This window comes from Chanodichthys erythropterus, chromosome 12, assembly GCF_024489055.1.
Source record: "Chanodichthys erythropterus isolate Z2021 chromosome 12, ASM2448905v1, whole genome shotgun sequence".
In the NCBI taxonomy this organism is placed as follows: Eukaryota; Metazoa; Chordata; class Actinopteri; order Cypriniformes; family Xenocyprididae; genus Chanodichthys; species Chanodichthys erythropterus.
The window spans coordinates 29,862,619-29,878,400 of NC_090232.1; the positions used below are offsets into that span (position 1 = coordinate 29,862,619).

The 15,782-nt window shown below is 37.7% G+C and overlaps 1 protein-coding gene across 3 annotated transcripts in view; it reads left to right on the top strand.

Annotated features, from left to right (window-relative positions):
* Positions 1-10,251: 10,251 nt before the first annotated feature.
* klf12a (Kruppel like factor 12a) overlaps positions 10,252-15,782 on the top strand; it is a 30,380-nt gene continuing 24,849 nt past the window's right edge. For 2 of the 3 annotated variants that reach the window (XM_067403361.1, XM_067403360.1), the window contains exon 1: positions 10,252-10,434. The gene's annotated coding sequence lies outside the window, so the exon portion shown is untranslated. The remainder of the gene's footprint in view (positions 10,435-15,782) is intronic. The other variant, XM_067403359.1, reaches the window with a different exon arrangement.

Genomic DNA, 15,782 nt, shown 5'->3' on the forward strand with positions numbered 1-15,782 from the left:
GGTGTCAGAGGAGTGAGAACAAATTGATGTGTCAGATGGAGGAGAGTTCACTTACACACCAACTGATCAACTTCCAATATCTGTAATAAGGGTGACACATTTGATATCATTTGTAATCTCACTCCCGAGTCAGTATAGCCATCAAGGCACTTTGATGGGACTCAGAAGAGTAGTAAGGCTGAGTCTGGTCAGGCAGAAGCATTGCAGGTTGTGGTGAAGCAGCGGAAGGCAGTCGGCAGTCTGTGTTCACCGTGGCATTATGAAGGCAGTGCTGCAGAGAGAAAACAAGCAGTAGCTTGATTGTACAACAATAAAGCATGGGCTGCATGTCAGAGCACCTATGAGTCAGTGACAGTTTGCTGCTGTCATTTGCTGAATGGTCAAGATAACAAGGCATCAATAGAACAATGACTCTGTATGCTAATGAATCAATATTGTAGTTTAAGCCAAATTTAAATATATATTATTTAGGACTGTCTGTTATTTAAGCTTCATCATAAAATTACTATTAAAAATAGTCCATTTGATTCAGTATTCCAACTCTTCTGAAGGGATAAAAATCATCTGTGTGAGGAACAAACTATTAAGTTGTTGTTATTCATTGATAATCTTCCACTGCACTGCAAATATGTCAATGAGTCAGTAAATTGAATTCTAGGACCGTCTGACTCTGATATGTGAATGAATCAATCAGAATAATTTTGGGGATTGGATCAAATGTTTCACTGAAAAGATTTGACTTCAAAGACTGGTTCATGATCTGTACATTGCTAACAATGACAACATTAGAGTTGGTACTCACAAAAAGCCATAATATGGCTTCAGAAGACTTAAAGGGTTAGTTCACCCAAAAATGTAATTTCTGTCATTAATTACTCACCCTCATGTCATTCCAAACCTTCAAGACCTTTGTTTATCTGCGGAACACAAATTAAGATATTTATGAAGGTTTTTTTTTATTTTTTATCCTCAATAGAAAGCAACATAATTACCACATTAAAGGTCCAGAAATATTGTTAAAATAGTCAACATGACTGCAGTGGTTCAACCTTAATGTTATGAAGCAACGAGAATACTTTTTGTCATTCTCCTACGCTGCTGACGTGGTCAACACAGTGCAGTGCTTCCTGGTTCTACGTCATATACGACGTATTTTAACTATGTCTTTACTACTTTTTTTTTGGACCTTGAATGTGGTTATTATGTTGCTACAGTATCTATGGGGGATAAAAAAAAAAAATCTTAGATTTCATCAAAAATATCTTACTGGTTTGGAACGACATGAGGGTGAGTAGTTACTAACAAAAATTTCATTTTTGGGTGAACTAACCCTTTAATATGACACAGATTCATATGTATCACTTTTATGAAACAATCTTTTTGAACCTTGAAAGCTCCAGTCCTCATAGAGAGCTGCAGGTATAGGCCTATAAGTCCAAAAAACTGGAAACAAGGTAACATTTTTTTCCACTTCCGTGCTTTCATTGTCCCTAAAGTCTATGTTTTTTTGCGAGTTTTTGATTTAATGCCAAAAATAAGGTCTGTTGTTAACACAAGCTCAAGATATTTTCATGTTTTATTCTACAACATAAAATACATAAGTTATACCCAACTTTTTATGTGTCTTGAAAATAAATGCTTGCTAATTAGTGGCTAAAGGGGACTACAGAGGATGTCGGTGGTGTTAAAATCATCACGCTGAACAGATAAACTCATCTACACACTTTTCCACTTCTTCAGCCTTGTTTTGTTTATACTCTCGCTCATGAAAACTATTCTAACTCCAAATTTCCGACTTGCAGACTGACATTGGAAGCTTAGTGGCGGATTTAACTTTAGCTTTTTACTTCTAGTGATTGCTTTAAAATGAATAAAAGTTGTGTTCACTTGTGAAGATTATCTTGATCAGCAAAAAGAATACTAAACTTTTGTTGGTCACAGAGCTTATATTCTACAATAATCCAAAAGTCAATAAAATAACGTTTTTTTGTTGTTGTTGTTTGTCAGAGAAATCTAACTTCTGTAGTGATTTTGTGTTCCATGGAAGAAAGAAAGTCACACTGGTTTAGAAGGATATGAGGGGTGGGTAAATGATGACAGAATTTCCATTTTTGGCTGAACTATTCCTTTAAGGGTTAAGTGGGTTTGAGAGGGAAAGTGTGTTTGTAAGGCTGAGGTTGGATTGAGAGGGAACGCAAGGATGAGAGTGTTTGTTATAAGATGGGGAGAAGGGAAACAGAAAGAGAGTGAGAGATCGAGGTTGGTCTGAGAGACTGTGTGTGTGTTGGAATGCTGAGGTTGGAGTCTGCGCTCATGTTTCCCTCTGGCTTTGAAAATCAGGGAGCCCTGAGCCCATTAGGAGACAGACTCAGAGCTAAGCCAGGGCCTCCAGACCTTGCCAACCACTCTTCTCTCTCGCCCCCTCTCTTTTGTCTTCCTACTGAGGCACTCACTTCAAAATAACCTCTTATTTATGCTCTCTCTCACTCATCCTTTACTTCTTCGCAGACACTCTATCATTTTCATTTCTTTGTCACATTGTTGGCTTCTCTCGTCCCTCTCGTCTCTTTCCCCCTCCTGTCCTCCCCCTTTACTCTTCTTCTTTCTTTCCACTTCTCAACTGTAACCCCCACAACTTGTCCCCAAATCCAACTTTTAAAAATATTCCATTATGGATTTTATCAGCGAAGGTTCTGTTTATCAAAAGACGCTTCCCGTAAGGTTATTTCCTGTGATGCAATGTAATAGGCATTACGGCTTGGTGCCATATGGGTCTAGTTTGTGTGCACCCTAGTAAATGAGTCAGACAAATGTTTATAGTAGTATTCACATTTTGTCCTGATGTTTAAAGGGGAAGTTCACCCAAAAATGACAATTCTGTCATCATTTACTCACCCTTGTGTCGATTCATACCTGTAGGACTTTCTTTCTTCTGTACAACACATAAGCAGATATTAAAAAATGTCTCTGTGTTTTTTCTTTTCCATACAATGAAAGTCAATGGGGTCCAAATGGTTAAAGGTGCCGTAGAACGTCGTTTTACAAGATGTAATATAAGTCTAATGTGTCCCCTGAATGTGTCTGTGAAGTTTCAGCTCACAATACCCCATAGATTTCTTTTAATTAATTTTTTTAACTGCCAATTTTGGGGCATCATTAAATATGAGCCGATTTAGGCTGCGGCCCCTTTAAATGCTCACGCTCTCCGCCCACGGAGCTCGCGCTTGCTTTAAACAGTGCATAAACAAAGGTCACACAGCTAAAATAACCCTCAAAATGGATCTTTACAAAGTGTTCATCATGCAGCATGTCTAATCGTGTAAGTATGGTATTTATTTGGATGTTTACATTTGATTCTGAATGAGTTTTGACAATTTTTAATTCCAGGGCACCTTTAAGTTGGACCCCATTAGTTTTCATTGTATGAACAACAACAAAAGTTGAAACATGCTTCATAATATCTATTGCATTCCACCAAAGAAAGTCATACGGTTGTGGAATGATTTGAGGGTGAGTAAATGATGACAGAATTGTCCCTATTTAAGGCTTAGTTCACCCAAAAATGAAAATTCTGTTATCATTGACTCACCTTCATGTGGTTTCAAACCCATAAGACCTTTAAAACACATATTAAGATATTTGTGTTGAAATCTGAGAGATTTCTGTCTATTCTACCAAAAACTTTCAAAAGTAATCCACATCAGTAGAGTGGTTTAATCCAAGTCTTCTTGAAGACACATGTTTAATTTAGGCTTTTATTCACATATAAACATTGATCAATGCACATAGAGCACCTCAAATATAGTGAATGGTAGCTCAGATGTGCTTGCTTGGCGCATAAGAAGGCATAAGAGGCTTGTTCTGTGTTAAGCAAACATTTGAGCTTTTTGAGTGTGTGAATGTGAAAGCCTCCATGTTCCTAACATCTGTACATCATATAATGTAAAGTGATCATGTTACTGTAGTATAACAGTTTGATTCATTTGGATTAATTGGATAAATTTGCCTTTTTGAAGCATCAACATTTTGTTGGAATGGGCTTTCAATGGAGGGACAGAAATCACACAGGTTTCATTAAAAATATCCTCATTTGTGTTTTGAAAGTCTTATTTGTTAGGAACAAAATGAGGATGTGTAAATGACAACAGAGTTTTCTTTTTCTTTTTTTTTCAAAAACTAGCTATCCCTTAGGCTGCCCAACAATTGAAGTCACCAATTATACCACGTGTAACATACGGAGCGGGTGTGAAATTGATTCCTTGTCAAGTTTAACATGGACCGATCTATATGAAAGACCCTTGAAATGTGAACACGGTTGTAAAACAAACTATTTTTCCTCTGAATCATGACATGTTGCTCTCTCTCCTTTCCTTTCTCTCTCTTTTTCCACAGGCCAGTCAGCAGCTCCCCCTCCTTATTGACTTCTCTCCACTACATGTTCTCATCGTCCGAGCATTCCCTCCACCACGCCGAAAAGCTGTCTCTCATTTTCCCACTGCGCTCTGGTCTGCACTGGGGGCTGTAAGGGGGGCCGGGGGAGCGGACCCCAAACGACGTGGCAGAGTGTGTGCCGACCAGCATAACCACACACCCTATGAGGACAGTCAAATGAATACGATGGGATTGGTTCAAACACATTTCCCATAAATGATTTCTGTCCACTACGGTCTCTGGAATGAATTACTGCCGTTGCCAGTAATTCATCAACAGCTACATCAGTTTAGAGAGGAATTTCACTGATACCAACCATGCAATTTCAATAACCATCGGCGAGGTTACGGGGGGATAAACTAACAGACAGACATGGAAGGAATGGGAAGAAAGGCAGTTCCATATACAAAGGATAAACTCATGATGGTGATTGTGTTCTATTGTATATTTGTATATTTCACTGAGCAATATAAAAGGCAAAATATAACTGCACGCTCACTTCTGCAAGGTACCTTGACAAAGGCTTGTTACCTAAACATGAGTGTGCAGTTATATTTTGTCTTTATAAAGCTTTCTTCTCTAACTTACACCTCTAAAAGGTGTGCATTTGCTCCAATGCATTGTTAAGGACACACTGAACACAACAGGAAAATGGAGGCTGTGGGAATACTGGCAAGGAGGAAGTACTTCCCTCAAACACACATACATTTACGCTCACACACACATACACATTCCGACGTTTGCACACACACTCCCTCCGCACACACAAACTCCCTGGCCCCCTGCAGACTGTGTGGGGGGTGGTCAGTAGGGCTGATTTTGGCAGCGAGAGTCTGAAGGAGTTGTACAGCACTGAGAAATACATTATCTAGGGTTTGAAAAAAAAAACAAAAGCACCAGACTTCGGGAAAAATATTGGACGGCAAAACCACAATGAAACCCTGAAGTGAACATAAGACTGAAAAGAACAAGATGTCCAAGGTTATGCTTCTCAGTTTTAAGGTAAACTATAAGGAGCGGACTGAATCGAAGCAATAGTATTGATTTTGTTCTGAGAGAGTTGTTCATTGGTTCAGTGGGTAGGAATATTATTCACAAGAGAGCTGTTGTTGAACTGAATCTGCAGTTTGCCCAGATCTGAATCACATTTTGTAAGATTTGAAAGTGTCTCCTCTGTCACGATATGTTACATCATATTACACACCCTGCCCAGTGCAATCAGTTTCCCATAATGCTGCACAATGTGTCCATGCTGTTTGTATTTGTGATGCAATGGTGGTAAAAGAGATAAGTGTCATCCTGGGGGGAATAGAGCTTCAGAAACAAACACAAACATACCTCCTAGATTACAATGCCAACCCTTGCCGTGCATGTTCGGTACACTGACCGAAATTACAACAGATCACAACACATCCTATTCAGAGAGTCGCTGATATAACTCGCTCACAAAAGATAAAACGGTTTAATGATTGTCATTCTTAAACCAGTGTTGTTATTGTTAACAAACTAAAACTATTTGTTTTCGGGAAGTGAAATAAAACTGAAATAAAATAAAATAAAAACTTGGAAAATTAATTAAAGTACTAATTATAATAATAAAAAAAAAGCTAAATAGAATTTTTTTTTTTTAAATGACAAAATCACAAAATTACTAAAACTAAAATGAAAATTAAAATCTAAAAATTAAAAATAAAATCTAATCCAAAATATTAATAATTACTATTAAAACCCCAGTTTTTAATACCAGGATTTTGAAACCAGTCTTTGGTATGGCTGTTTTATTTACTTTTATTAACTCATTTTCTCATTTCTAAGCATGGCAACTTTAATGTAATTGCTCCACTAATTAAAGATTTATTTAATGTAATTTTATTTTATTTTTTAACACTCACTCCATCCTGTATGTGTCGATGACCATTCTTTTTCTTTCTCACAGTCTGGTCCAGTGTACTTGATTAAAGATTTCGGGGCCCTTCAGCTGAAACAATACAAAAGTTTGTTTAGGTTAGTGTGTGTGTGTGTGTGTGTGTGTGTGTGTGTGTGTGTTTGGTGCTTTTGTTTATATTACATTGTGGGGACCAAATGTCCCCATGATGTAATATAAACCTGAGTTCACCTACATTGTGGGGACCAGCCAGCGGTCCCCACAATGTAAATGGGTTTATAAATCATATAGAATGAGTTTTTGTGAAAAAGTAAAAGTTTGCACAGTTTCCTGTGAGGGTTAGGTTTAGGGGTAGGGGCAGGGTAGGGGGATAGAATGTACAGTTTGTTCAGTGTAAAATGCATTGAAGTCTATGGAAAGTCCCCACAATTCACAAAAACAAACATTTGTGTGTGTGTGTGTGTGTGTGTGTGTGTGTGTGTGTGTGTGTGTGTGTGTGTGTGTGTGTGTGTGTGTGTGTGTGTGTGTGTGTGTGTGTGCGTGCGTGCGTGCGTGCGTGCGTGCGTGTGTGTGTGTGTGTGTGTGTGCTTTTGTTTATATTACATTGTGGGGACCAAATGTCCCCATGATGTAATATAAACCTGAGTTCACCTACATCGTGGGGACCAGCCAGCGGTCCCCACAATGTAAATGGGTTTATAAATCATATAGAATGAGTTTTTGTGAAAAAGTAAAAGTTTGCACAGTTTCCTGTGAGGGTTAGGTTTAGGGGTAGGGGCAGGGTAGGGGGATAGAATGTACAGTTTGTTCAGTGTAAAATGCATTGAAGTCTATGGAAAGTCCCCACAATTCACAAAAACAAACATTTGTGTGTGTGTGTGTGTGTGTGTGTGTGTGTGTGTGTGTGTGTGTGTGTGTGTGTGTGTGTGTGTGTGTGTGTGTGTGTGTGTGTGTGTGTGTGTGTGTGTGTGTGTGTGTGTGTGTGTGTGTGTGTGTGTGTGTGTGTGTGTGTATGTGTGTGTGCTTGTTAGCTGACAGGGTTCATTTCATGCCAGCTAGTCAGTCATCCTTTGTAGCAAGGTCTGGGCCAGCCAAATCCTGTACATGCACACTTATAATCTTGCTTCATTGTGTTTTTTGTTTCGTCGAACTTCATCTTCATCTATCTGTAATCGAATATTTGTATGATTAAATACACATTGCACGTCACGATGTCTTTTAAGCATTTCAATTAGTTCAATTAACATGAATACATTCTGAATGAAGCCAAGCTACAATCACATTATCTAGATCTATGGTATCGACTGTGCAAAGATTTAATTAAAAGAATCAGGAGTCTGACTTTTAAAGTGCATGTAAAAACCTGACCTTTTTTCGCAGTGATGCCATAGAAGAACCATTTTGGGTTCTCTAAAGAAAATTTCAGCAAACAGTTCTTAAAAGAACCAATACAATTAATACTCTAAAGAACCCTTTTCAACTATAAATAATCCTTTCGTGCAATGGAAAGGTTTCATGGATGGTAAAGGTTCTTTATGGAACAAAAGATACTTTTAAGTTACTGATTAAGACAGATTAGACTCTCCTTCAAGGTCTAGTTTCTCCATTTGAATGATCTTCTCTTAAACCATCCATGGGATTCTCAGGTAAACACACCTTAGCTAGGCTGTAAAGGAATTTTCTTCCGTATTAGAGTCATGTATACGGGTTGGAGGCGGGTTGTTAGAGCAGTCAGGCATACGCTTGCCTCGGGCTTCACATTAGCGTCATGCTCCACTGGCTTTTTTAGCAACCTGGCTAGCACTTACATACACAGTGACTGCCAACCTCTCTAAACCTCTTTTAGTTTATATCTCAGTCTTGAAAAGCATGTTATAATGTATCAAATAATAATTTCAAACAATTCCCTCAGTATGACTTGACTGACACCACTTAAATGAATTAACTCTAAGACAAGCAGGCAAATTTATTTTTACAAGCCATCATGCTAGCTTCTGCAGACTCTTAGTAATCCAAGACAATAATTAAAGATTACTGATATTCTCCGCACTATTCTTTTTCATTTCTCGCTTTATATCACAGAGCTTAGCAAACACAAACCCTTGGAAATCCATTTTAAGCACTAGAAAAGACCAATCCAAAGTCAACAGTCCAATCATCTCTCTTGATACAGTTTGACATTTGACTGGTGTAAAATTAACATTTCAACGCCCGCGCCAACAGCAGATAAAGTCCTGTCATTCTAGCCAATTACCTTTCAGAAATACAAGAAAAACATATCTGTCAGATTGTGTGATGGATGGCCATTCCATGTCTGCTGAAAGCACTAAACTTTCATGCAAAACTTGTGTTTTCTTTGCAAATTACAGTGGCACTGAAGCAGCTAAACAGATGCCAAATGCAGTTTGACCATTTCTACAGCTTTTGTCCACAGTTATTTTTTACCTGTAAACAACCCATTTCTAAATTTCTCATTACAGTCAACTTCCTGTTCACTTTAACTAAGCCAACCGAATAGTTAGAATGAAAAGGATGCTTTTAACAGCTTTGAGAGACAGTATGGCAGTGAGAGGGGGTGGAAAGAGAGAAAAAACTAGAGAGAGTCCTCCACCTCCTCTCACACCTCCACAAAAGCACAGGACGACACAAGGTGGGAGAGCAGGTCGCTATGGCAACTGACGAGTGGCCTCCAAGGAGAGTCACACACATCCCCCAGACTTCCTCAATTAGCTGTACACACACACACACACACACACACACACACACACGTTGGGGAGGGCTACAGTGCTTGCTCTGGATGGACATATTGGTTGCTCATTAACACAGGGTGAAAGCAGTTTATTTCTAGATTTTTTCTAATATTATTTCTCATTTTTATTATCTTTTTAACCCTATCTTCTTTATATTTCACTGCATATCTTTATATGTGCAGTCTCCTTTTACATCAGACGTCACACACTCCTGTACTCACTTGGGAATGGTGGTCACATACCATTTCATTGTGCAGGTCATTGACATGCTGTGCATTGTTACCACTGGCCCAGTGGTGGTTTGCGGATCATTTTTGCCATGTAAGCAAGAGAGCTTGAAGACCAAAATATAATGCCCCCAAGCTAGACAGCATGGTGTGTTATCTACCACCCAGGCATTTCTTCATCATTAAGATGCTTTTAGATCTGTGTTAATCCTCCTGAGCTGTTAAAGAGCAACCTCTGAGTAATAAAAATCAACGAGAGACGGTTTATTTACTTTTCTTCATTCCCAGAGGAATATTTTCTTGCTTATTGCTCAAAATGGAGATCTTCGGTTCGTGTCATTTAAGTATCAACTTTCTCTTAGATGTTTCTCCTAAAATATCACTCCTAAAAAGTAAAGATTCCAAAAGGGTGTTTGCCACAGACTAAGCATTTTTGGTTCCCACAAAGAACCAAAAATGAACAATTAAAAGAACCATTTTTTTTTTCAAGTGTGAAGAACATTTGAATAATTAGAAGAACTTTTTATCCACTATAAAGAACCTTTTGTGCTTTGGAAAGATTCTGTGGATATTAAATAAAGAATGATTAGTTATTAGTGAAGTATACATAAAAATAGACAAAAATCGGACAATTGTTGACATAAGAGAGCTGTAAAATTCACATGTGTAGCTGAGGAGAAATGTTTAGTTTATATTCAAACTTCTGACTTTTTATTTATCATTTGAGATCTTTCTCCAGCAGAAAGTTAATGTAAAGCAACTCACCTAAAGTGAATGTGAAGCAACTCAACTAACACCTATACATAGATAAACACCCACAACATTTTTGGTCTGGCACTTTCAGACTCACACACACACATCTTGTCCTCTCGCCTGGCAGCCCGAGGGTCCACCCCCTCCCTTCATTCAGCCTGGTCATGTGACTCAAGCTCTGTGAGTAGAACAGCACCGTGTGAGCCATCCATTCATTTCCTCCTGAGAAACACACGGCGGAGGAGGGAAGAGAGAGAGACAGAGAGAGAGAGAGAAGGGGGTCACATCAGAAAGTGCGACAGAGGAAAACAAGACAGAAAAGAGAGAGACAGAAGGACGCTCTAAGGATAGTGGTTCTCGCTCTCAATTACTGAGGTTAATAAACAAGGTCAGTTACCGTCCGATGTTTTTTCCTTTCAGTTTCTTACTCTGTTAGTTTGTTAGACTGAGGACCTGTCAGCTGACATTTAATTGACAGTTGAAACTGTCACTGTAAATAAGAACTCCTTAATGCCTTTATTTTTTAATCAACTTTTAAAAATATAATGAATATTTAGACTTTTAATGTTAACATAACTGTTCATTGGCCAGTAATTCTTCTTAATTTGAATAGTACCATACGTGTTATTATTAATGTGGCAGAAGTTTTCTTTTTAACTTTTATTGTTTTTTAATTGTTCAATATCTGACATTATGACCTGAATAGCCTTCTTATTAAATCTAAAATTCTTCATATAATTTTAGTGCAGGCCTATTATTGACAATTCTATAGAATGTGTTTTCAGTTTTGCTGTCTTGAGTTTTGTTTTTACTGCATGTTCTCTCTTCCTGGCTGCTCAGCTATATAAATAGCTATCTGCACATTTATTAATGTTATATTAATGATATATGTTTGGTTTGTTTTTCTTGTGGGTACTTTTGAAAGACTCCATTTTTGCATTCACTTCCTTTTTCTTTCAATCTCTCTCTCTCTCTCTCTCTCTCTCTCTCTCTCTCTCTCTCTCTCTCTCTGTCTGTCTGTCTGTCTGTTTCATACTGCTTCAAATACTGCCTAATTTCTTTGATACAACGTTACTTGAACAATGCAGTATATGGTGTAAACATAAGAACTTCACAGAAGAGCTTTGTTGTAGACCAGTAAAGAACTAGAGCTGCTGCATCTGTTGGTCTGATTTGGCACGGATGATTTTGTCCCTCTCCATCTGCCAGTGGTTTCCCTCTCAAGTATGTGACATGGTTTCCATAGCCAAGTCAATCAGACCTTCAAAGCTCTGAAAAATAATTAGGCATCATTCAAGAAAACCACAGCACTATTTGAGTTAAATACAATTTAAGTAGCTATAAATATACAGCATCCTCTGCACCGCAGAACAGAAACCGCACCTGAGAGTTCCTCCAGAGTGTCGATTGCTGTCTGGTGTCTGTCGCGTCTACACCGGATGAGCTTTGCGCTGCAGTTGCACAGTGAGGAAGTTCGGGGGTCACTGGGTCTCATGTTTTTGGAAGCGTTTCTTCACCTGAAACATATATAAAAACAAGTAAACTTTCCTCTCGCTTGCATGACTTAGTGAGTCAGCGGTAGTACTGGCAGGTTCACCTCTGGCTGGTTGTTGTTGTAGATGGTCTTTAGGAACACAAAGTGGGCGTAAGAGGGTGCTAAAGGGTGAATGTGTGGGCTTCATGCAAACATGATTTGAATCAATAGTTTGAGGGGGCGTGAATCAGGTGTGGAAAGAGTTTTGTGTTGTAGGTTTTTAGAATCCCTGCAATGGACTGGACATCCGTCCAAGATGTTTCCCTGCCAACGATCCGACACTGGGATTGGCTCCAGCATCCTTATGGCCCTAAAGGACAAGAAGTTTGCAACATAAATGGATAGAAGTTTTTAGAAAATACTGTACTTAAATATGTATTTTAGTTGGTCCGTGTCTATGTAAAAGTAGTTGTGGATTTGTAAAGACACTTATGTTTATTCAGATATTGTGTGATTAGTATTAGGGTTGTCATGACTCAAATTTAAAGTATTCAATATACTATTCTTGATATTTGGTTTCAATTTTAAAACCACAGAAAAAAATAAATTAAATTAAATTATGTATAATAAATTTAAAAAATATATGAATTAATAAATTAGTAATGTAAACATAATTTTTAAGCTTTTTAAGTAATTATTATTTATTTAATATGTAATCAATAAAGAACAAAGAAGTAAACTAAACTGACCTTTACTTAAAAACTGAAATAAATAAATAAATAGGTGTAATATAAAGATAGTTTTGAAGTTTTTGATATATGTATTATTTATTTACTATGTAAATATTAATAAAGAATAACAAAATTAATTAAGAGCAGTGAGTGTTTTTATTATTCTTGTTAACTCTCAGTAAAAGAAAAAATCTTACAACAGCTGTCACTTGGGCAGTACTCTTTTAGAAGGTACATCTTATTTACCTTTAAAGAGTGCATGTGATATACAGTAAAGGTACATGTTATCACCTAAATTGTATAGTAGTACCTTTTTGAAAGGGTATTGCCACTGTGACAGCTTACTTTTTTTTTTTTTTGGATAGTGTATACAGTAATAACTCAAGCCAAATAAGACAAGCTTTTTAGCTAAGATGTACATTTGTTTATTCACACGTGCAGCAGCTGTGAAATGTGAGCGTTTTTCACAGAGACAGCACTCGGGTACCAAACTGTGACACAAATTCTGACTGGTAGTACATTTGTTTACTTTTACATTATCATCCCTGGCCAGAATATATTAATTGGAACCCAAAACATTTAATGGAATTTTAAATGGAAGTACTCAAGCTTTCGCTTCGGTGAACTGTAGCTTTTCTTGGCATAGAAACCCAGATGTTTGCACCCAGATATGCGCTTACACACACCTACACATATGTGCACATAGAACACAAATCAGAGGAACTAAATCTCCTTTGTGAGTCACCAGCCTACAAAGAGTGAAGTGGCAGGGTGGTTCCTGTACAGTACGGGAAACAGCAGATCTCCCTAGTGACCGCCTGGCCCATTAAACAGAGTTCTGCAAAAGGGCTACGACCAGAGCCTGTAGCGGATGCATTTCCTGTGAACACTTTGACTGAACTTTGACCTCTGACCCCACAACCACTCCTGGAGGGACCTGACCTCCAAACGCAAGAGGAAGAGGGAGAGAGTTTCATGTGGGATCTGTTCCTGGTTAGAGATCTGTCAAAGCCAGACAGTTGTCTTCAGCTCCACTGCTGCTGTCAGGGCAAATTATTTCAGAAGAGCTAAAAGCTGTACTTTTTCATAACCTATGTACCTATGTATGTCTTGCTCTCTCTCTTTCTCCTTTCGGTCTCTTCTTTGGTTTTCACCTGCAGTTCTTGTTCACTTTCTCCACTTTTTCTTTAGTTGCAGCTGTGACTTTTCCAGCCTCACCGAGGGCAGAGAAGGAAAAACAATTCTTACCCAACCCTGTGTGAGCATGCACTGCTGGAAAACAAACACAGCTGCCTTGCTCATTACGAGCAGGGGCATCATAACACTCAGGGAAGAGGGCTAATATTGTTCAAGGGGTAAAAACTCATGCTTTGTGAGTAAGAAAAATGAGTGCTTTGTGGTCATTATCTGTTTTGGAAGGGCTGCGTAATCTCTAGCGATCACATCCTCTCCTGTCCTCCTTTCCTTCTGCTTCCCCGCTTCTTTTCTCTTTTAGTTTACTCTTTTTATGATGTTCAGTCTCTGGGTGGTTAGCAGTCACGCTAGTTAGCATGTTTGGTTACTGGCACTCAAACTGTGCTTTAGGGGCCGAATCTTTTCTGGCACTGCTCTAGAAGAAGCTCAGGCTTTCCCACAATGCTGAGGACAGCTGGGAAGGGCTATCGCTGCCCCCTGAGTCCGCACAGCCTAATGGGAATGCGGGCAGATCTCTTCCAGCTGTGAAACAGGCAAGACTTTCAAACACCTTAGTGGGTGGTTATTTGGACTGGGTGACATATTGAATATTCATGATATATTTGCAATTCTTTTCTGGTGATGTAAAACTAGCCAATATTGTGAATCTTGGTTTTAATTTTGGCTATTAAGTTTACTAAAATGTTGTCTTCATGCAATTTTTGTGACCGCAATTTAAATAGCATTTAATTGGTTCAGTTCTTTTGCATGAATCATTTAACTGATTCTTGATTCAATCCGATTAAATAATTTTTTTGACATCACTATTCAAAAATGTGCACATAGAATTTTTTCAGTAAAATGTTTATTCATTTTTAATTGCAATGTTAATTTAATTTAAAAAAAATTGTTTTCACCCTTATACCTTTCTGTTGCTTTTCTACAGTCTTATACACTAATGGCAAAATACCATAAATAAAGGTACAATTAAACTAAAATTTAAAAAATAATAATAAATAAATGCCATGTAGGCAGTGTTGGGGAAAGTTACTTTTAAAAGTAATACATTACAATATTGCGTTACTCCCTAAAAAAGTCAAAAGTAGTTACTTTCTATGGAAAGTAATGTGTTACATTACTTTTGCATTACTTTTTCTCATCTGGGCTGGGCTGTTGGTTTTTATAACAACAAAAAAAAGTTATATTTTTGGCAAATGTAAAGGCCCTTTCACACCCAAAGTGAAATGAATAAGCCTCAGGCTGTAGGAAATAAAAATTTGCTCCTGTACAGTAGAGGGCGCAGTTCAAACAAACAAGCCTTTCAGCTGTGCTGCCATTTAAGAATAGGATGCCAGAGAAGTAAATGAGTAAATGTTTGCTCACATTTAGTTTAGGATAACCATCACAGCACAGTAACGTGTAACCATGTACACAGCACACAAAACTCACTTACTCCTGATTTCTCCCAACATAGGGACAGGAGAACTGTCAGTCAGTAAATTGGAAAACATAGTAACTTGCATTACTTATTTGAAAAAGATATTTTGTTGTAAATTTAAAAGTAATGCGTTACTTTACTAGTAACTTGAAAAAGTAATCTGATTGTGTAACTTGCATTACCTGTAATGCGTTAACCCCAACACTGCATGAAGGTATTCATATATACATTGCTGTTTATTACAGTTTAATTTTATTCATGAAATTGCATTTTTTTGTTTGTTAATTTAGTGGTAATTTAGTAGTTTTTACTGTATTTTTTTCCTGCATTGATTTTATAACTAATTGGTTTCAATAAAATAATAAGCTATTTCAGCATTATTTGAAACAAAAATATTTAATATAAAACTATCTAGATATATATTTTTAGCCCAGCCGTAGTTGTTATAGTCATGCAAGCACGGCATAGAAAATGTTTGTCCTCTCAAAAACAGTTGTCAATGTACTATAATTCCCTTACTGTATATACTTCACCATATTGAGAGCAATCAGAGGTGTGAAGGCAGCAAGATGTAACACCACAAAATGCAAAATGGATTGCTCAGCTGAGCACAATGAACTCTAACTAGAGTTGTGCTCATTAATTATGATTTAGATCAGACACAATCCAAAAATGTTCCTCCCAGAGGCTGCCTCTTAATGGAAAACAGGAAGCAAGTCCACATAGTCATTCTATGATTAGTTTGGCTCAAGTCACTATCTTGCACTGAGTCAACTGACCTGCATTAGGGAATGTTAAAGTCATTTGATGGTTGCCCATATTTTTGTCAAGCTCTCATTCTCAAGAAGAGCATTTTTCTTAAACTCTTCACAGTCGACGCCACGCATTGCACAATATTGCCTAATAACATGGCCTTCAGA